This window comes from Elephantulus edwardii, unplaced genomic scaffold, assembly GCF_000299155.1.
Source record: "Elephantulus edwardii isolate Elephantulus edwardi_28Jun2011 unplaced genomic scaffold, EleEdw1.0 scaffold00177, whole genome shotgun sequence".
Taxonomy (NCBI): Eukaryota; Metazoa; Chordata; class Mammalia; order Macroscelidea; family Macroscelididae; genus Elephantulus; species Elephantulus edwardii.
Genome location: NW_006399927.1, coordinates 4,611,185 through 4,617,571, shown reverse-complemented (window position 1 = coordinate 4,617,571; position 6,387 = coordinate 4,611,185).

The following is a 6,387-nucleotide window of genomic DNA, read 5'->3' as shown; positions in this document are numbered from 1 at the left end:
TTCGTCTGACATACTTTGGACATGTTGCCAGGAGGGACGGGTCCTTGGAGAGGGACATCATGCTTGGGAGGGTGGAGGGATGGCGCAGGAGGGGCAGACCCTCTATGAGATGGATTGATTCGGTGACTGGGGTAATCGGGATGGGTGTGTCAGTGGCAGTGCGGTTGGCGCAGGATAGAGCAAGGTTTAGGACTCTTGTGCATAGGGTCGCTATGAGTCGCAAATGACTCGACGGGACATAACAACAACAACAACATTCCTGATAGTATACTTAAATAGTACTAACAAATGAGCAAAAAAAATTGTTGGACTTTGTTGACTAATTCAGCAAAGTAGCAGAATATAAGATCAATGTACAAAAATCAGTTTATTTCAATGGGCTCTTGTGTGTCAGAATGTGTGAGGGTGGTGCAAGATACAGCAGCATTCATATATTTTGTTCATAGGGTTGATATAAGTCGAGCTCAACTCAGTGGCACCAGTAGAACTCTAACAAGGTGTTATTTAGCCCCTATGTGGGTATTCTTTTTTCTTTCATCTTCTTATTAATTTTTAGCTTTATGGCATTGTGGTCAGAGAATATATTTTGTAATGTTTCATTGTTTTTAATATGTTGAGGCTTCTTTTCTGACCTCATATGTGGTCAATTCTGGAGAACGTGTCATGTGCACTTGAGAAGAAAGTAAATCGAGGTTTTTGTTCGGGGAAGAACCCCAAGTGTATCTATGAGATCAAGTTGGCTGATTGAATAGTTTAGGTCTTCTGAGTCTTTAAAATTTCTTTTGCTTTGACCTGTTCTTTGCTGAGAATGATGTGCTGAAATCTCCTATGATGATTGTGGTGGTGTCTGTTTCTTCAAGTCTGTTAACTGCTGTTTTATGTTTGCATTTTCTAATTTTACCATTAGATGAGTAATGTTGACTAAGATTATGTATTCTTGATGTATTGTGCCTTTGATCACTCCATAGTACCTTTCCTTATCTCTTTTGGTAGTTTTCATCCTCAAGGACATCTTATCAGAGATTAATATTGTCACTCCAGCTGTCTTCATTGTAGATGTCATTTGCTTGGTATGTTTTTCCCCACTGTTTGATTTTTAGTCTATCATTCTCCCATTAGATTCTTTCCTGTCTGCTGGGGGTAGGGGTGCGGGTAGCTCAGACATCTGGACAGCTGATTTTTTCCTGGCTGTGGTGAATGAGCAAGTAGGGGCCAGGATATGGATATTTTACAGAAATTAAAAATAGAAGACATTGAAAAGCCAGAGACTTATGGGAAAGGTAAAATAAAGTGAACCTGAATCTAAACAACTCCCGTCATTTCAGCAGAGTCCATAGCTTCATTTTAGTGTTTTGTCATTGTTATACTTAAGCTCTCTTTGTTAAGATTTTAATTTCTCGCTAGTCATCAATCCACCCAGTCTTTCACAATCCAATGTCAAAATTCCTTGGGAAAGAATATGTTGTTCTGAATCATATTTTTCTTTGATTTTTGGTCAAACCATGGATAATCTTCCTTTGGCTCAGAGGTCACTTCTTCTCCAATCAGCTGCTGGTGGATTAGTAGTGTGGAAGTGCTGGGGCATGGAGAAGATGTCATATGCCCTTGAGGGATCAGAGATTTGGGACAGGGACAGGTAATTGGAAAAAGGGCCTGAGTGTATTCTCTAAGACATGATAGTCACATCTTTAGGGTCTTTTAGGGAACAGGAAGAGGAAAGATAAAATTTTGAGGAGAGATTAAAGGGCAAGGTACTTTCACTGTTATTAAAATTAAAATGGATAAGTATGTCTTCTATTGCTTGGAGTCTATTCTGGAGAGCAAGTAATAATCAGAAAAGTGAATGCTCATGGTCAGTGTGTATGGACAAATCTGTACCCCCACACAGTGAGAGTTGTGTGCTCATGTGCACTGCAGTTGGATTGCTAGCCAGAGCAGCATAAACTTTCAGCATCAGAAGAGACCAATGAGATCCTCAGGGCCAATCCACACGTTTCATTCCTGAAGAAATCTGTTCTCAGAAATTTACGTGCCTAGCTTAAGGGCACACACACAGCTATTAAGAGGCAGAACAGAGACTCAGATCTCTTGAGTCCTAATTCAGAAAACTTTATATACCAGCTCTGTTTTATTTTAGTCAGCAGAAATAATGTCTTGATTAACTAAAAAAGGCTCAAATTTGTATCATACTGTGCTGTTGTTGCATGGCTCCTTTATTATTTTTCAGGTCTAAGTTCACAGGCCACTATCCCAAAGAGTCATACAGTGAGTGGATCACAAGTTTTGTTCCCCAGGTTTTCTATTACTTCATCACTTTCATTTCCACAGCTCCATATGACTAATCCTTTTCTAACTATCACTATACAAATCTTTAATCACCTTTTGTATTTGTTTACTCATTGTTTTCCACTACCATCAATGATTCTAGGTAACATTATTTTTCCTCTTGACATCTATACCTCCAATGCCTATAATTATGTCATCACTTATGAAACTCAAACCAAACTCACTATCATGTAGTTGATCCCACCTCTATTTAGCCCTCCATTGAGTTTCTAAGGTTGTCAGTCTTACTGGGTACATAGGATTTATCTCTCTCGTGTGGAGTGGTTGGTGGATTCAGACCACAAACTTTAGTTAACTGTGGGAAGTCAGGTGTTGGACTAATGTTGAACCAGATGCTTGATCTGAAATTGAGGGAGGCACAAAGTACAAGCTGAAATTACTCTTGTGACATATCACAAAAAAATGAACTGCTTCCTGCAGACAAGAGACAGCTAGGTCCCCCTGCAAAAGGAGTATGAAGAATATATACTTGTGAACTACTTTCTTCCTGAGCTAAGCATAAGTTTGACCATAGATAAAAACTCTTCATTTACAAAAGAATTATCTTTCTGATTTACTTCCTGGCAATTCTTACAGAGAAGTTTGGCTTGAGGTTGCTTCAGTCTTCCAGCTGTTCTTCTCCTGCTTCAGGCTCTCTGTTTTTTTCTCAGATCCGGTGCCCCCGTCTCCTCTATGTTCCTGGTTTACAACAGTTAACAGTCCAATATGTGCATCTTAGAAACAGTGCAGCCAGTGTGCTCCTTGGAGACAAATATGGTGGAGTTTTGTCTCTCATACTTTGGGCATGTTGTTCAGCGAGGCTATTTCTGTGAAAGGAACATTATGCTTGGAAATATGGAGGGTAAAAGAGGAGATGACCCCTCCCCCAAATGACTGCAGCAATGGATTCAAGTATGTCAGAGATGATGAGAACAGCACAAGACAGGGCAAGATTTGGTTATGTTGCTGTAAGTCATACTCAACTAGATGGTACCCTAAAACTTGCTACTCGGGTTTCTAAGCACATTATAAGCACACTAATGCCAGTGTACATAGAACACATGCATTTAGAGACTTGAAAAGATAAATAAAGTTTATTAAAATCGTAAAAAAAATATTTGAGAAAAGCACAAAGACTTTTTGGCTCCATATAACCTAATTATTGAGGTCATGCCAAGTTTAAACCCACCTGGGTATTACATTTCTCCTCAGGCCCCCTACACATTTTTTGGTACACCATGTCACAATATCAGGCAAAAACAAAGCCTAGAATTCATAGCCAAGGGAGCCAGCAACATCTGATTCAGATGTGACTTCACCTATGTGGATGTATGCCATATAAACTGAGTGTGCTCATGATAGAGACTGGTTTGGCTCAGAGGAGCTGGACCCCACACTTCCTCTCTGTGAGTGTCCCTGTGACTGTCGGATGGGAAGAACTGTTCATTCTTATTTCTGGCTCTTGGCAGCCTGCAGATGCTTCCTGTTAGTGCTCCTGGCAGGTTACTGATGGGGCCTGTTGTTTATTGCCCTATCTATCAAGTCCTATTTATTTTTAAAATAAACTTTAAGTATACTGTAAACTTCTTTCACAAACAGATTTCTCCTCCTCTTTTACACTTGACAAGCCTCTAAAAGGAATAGTAACTCTGTCTCATAAATATTTGAGCTTGAACTTTTTAGGAAAGAATTATACTTAAGGTACTCAAAGACAACAAAGGTTTCTGTCTAAATCTCCTTTTCAACTACGCATCAATCTCTATATTTCAATCTCCTTTCTTATTTCATTCTCTCATTTCTGCTTCTAGGTTACTCTACATTTCACCTTACGTTCTATTCTCCAACCAAAATGCTCATCCATATTTTTCTCAAACGCTGCTCATACAATATTAATTCCCTTATAAAGGTCTTTTGTTTCACAGTTCTTTAGAAGCAAGAGTGGCATCCTCTTCCTAAACAACATACCTCTGGAAACTCTATGAACTTTGATAAATGGCAATAGTTATAGAAAGATTTTGTATTCATAGAGATGCTATAAGTCATGCTCGAATTGATGGCAATCAACAACAACAACAATATTTCACAGTTCATCTAGACTAAGCATTTTATAGCTTTCTTGATCCTTCATCAACCTACCATTCCATTCAACAGTAAACTCTAGTAAGTATTTTCCCTCATTAAGGTGATGAAAGGACATGTTGGCAGTGTTCAGTATGAAAGGTCTTGGAAATTAGCTCCTTAACATAAAGAAATTTGATAATTAGTGTTTATAATTCACTGCAAATAATTCTATTGTTACACTATTTGTTGAATTGGATTCCTATGTAAAACAGAAGAAGAGTCTTGGGACTTTGACTATTTATAATGATCAGATCCACCTGCCAAAGTACCTTGAGCACAGAGCATAAGGTATTCAGGTTATTTGTCTCTGAAGCGAAACTTACCTTACCCTGACTACTGCAGCTATTTTGCAAGGTAACTTGAAAGGTGAGTGATAATAAACATAACAGCAAAATTGTGATCAACAAACCATAGCTATCAAGAGAATCCTCGACTATTATTGTTATCCATCATTTTATTAGGTTACATGTTCTTCTCTACATTTTATTATTGCTTACACAATCTTATTATGCTTCAAATAAGTATTTGCACTTCTGGCATTTATAAAATTATAAGACCTTTAAGGAAGCCAAGATACCGAGTTACCAATTAGACACTCTGTCATTGCTGCATGAAAGAAGCTAGAGACTATCAAACAAATGCTCAGTGTTATGTTCTAATAACACAATGGGGCAACTATAGTTTTTAAATCCCTGATCTAGACCTTTTCCTAATAACTTCCCTCCCAGAGTTCACTTCTCAGGCCTAGTTAATCTCTTTCACTTGAGAATGTGGCTGTATTCTCTCCTGCCATATACCTTCTCTGTATAGCAGGTGGAATGGTCTCCCTAGTGTTCTTCCTTGAATCATGTGACTATTCTTAGACCGATCTCTGGAGACTGAGCACAGGAATCACTGATTGTTCAGATCTGGGCATTGCTCTCTCTTAAAATCTAGGAATTATAATCTATGATCTGTAATTCCTTCAGAACAACTTCAAAAATGAATAGGAGCTGTTCTTCAAGATAAAGGAAAGTTTTTGGTCGATACAAGAAGATCCTCAATACAAGCCTCTTTTCAAGTGGATCCGGGGGCGGGGGGGGGGGAAGTACAAAACCCCTCATTTGCCACTGAGTCAAAACCAACTCATAACGAACTCTTTAGTGGTTTTTCAGAGAATGTAAATCAAATGGGAGAGGATGTCCCGTCATTCTCTTGCAGAGCAACTGGTGGATTTGAACCACCTGCTTTTGGGTTGTCAAAACAAATCCATAACCCATAGGCCAAAGAGCTCCCTCTTCTTCTATAAAGAGATAGGAAAACACCTAGTTCAGGGAAAATTGCTAAAATATCCCTGTAGAGTAGTAGATTTGATAGTTTTTAGCTAATTATCTATAAACATTCTTATAAAGCTCCTGTAGGATCTGAAAATCAAAGTACTGCTCACAATTCTTGCTGGTGCAGACAGGAAGATCAGGAAAGAGCTGACAAGAAGGCTCTGGCTTAAACTCTTGGGTGAGTAGAAAACCAACACCAAACCAAGACCAAATTCATCAGGACTAACAGTAACCCTATATGGTACAGATTAGAGCTGTTCCACAGGGTTTTCTTGCCTGAAATCTTAATGGAAGCAGACCTTTCTACTGTTATATCACTGTTGTTGAATACCATTGAGTCAGAACCAGTCCATAGTTGACCTCTCATTAGGTTTTCAGAGGCAATAAATTGTATGGGAGATAATTGACCATCTTTTTCCTAAAGAGCTGTTGTGGATTGAACCACTTGGAAGCACAGTTTCTAACCACTAGGCCACCAGAGCTCTCTATGATGCCACTGCTGTGTTGTAGTATGCCATTGAGACAGAACATATCCATAGCTGACCCTCCAGTAGGTTTTCAGAGGCAATAAATCATACAGAAGGAGACTGCCCATCCTTATCCCATGGAGCAGCTGATGGATTAG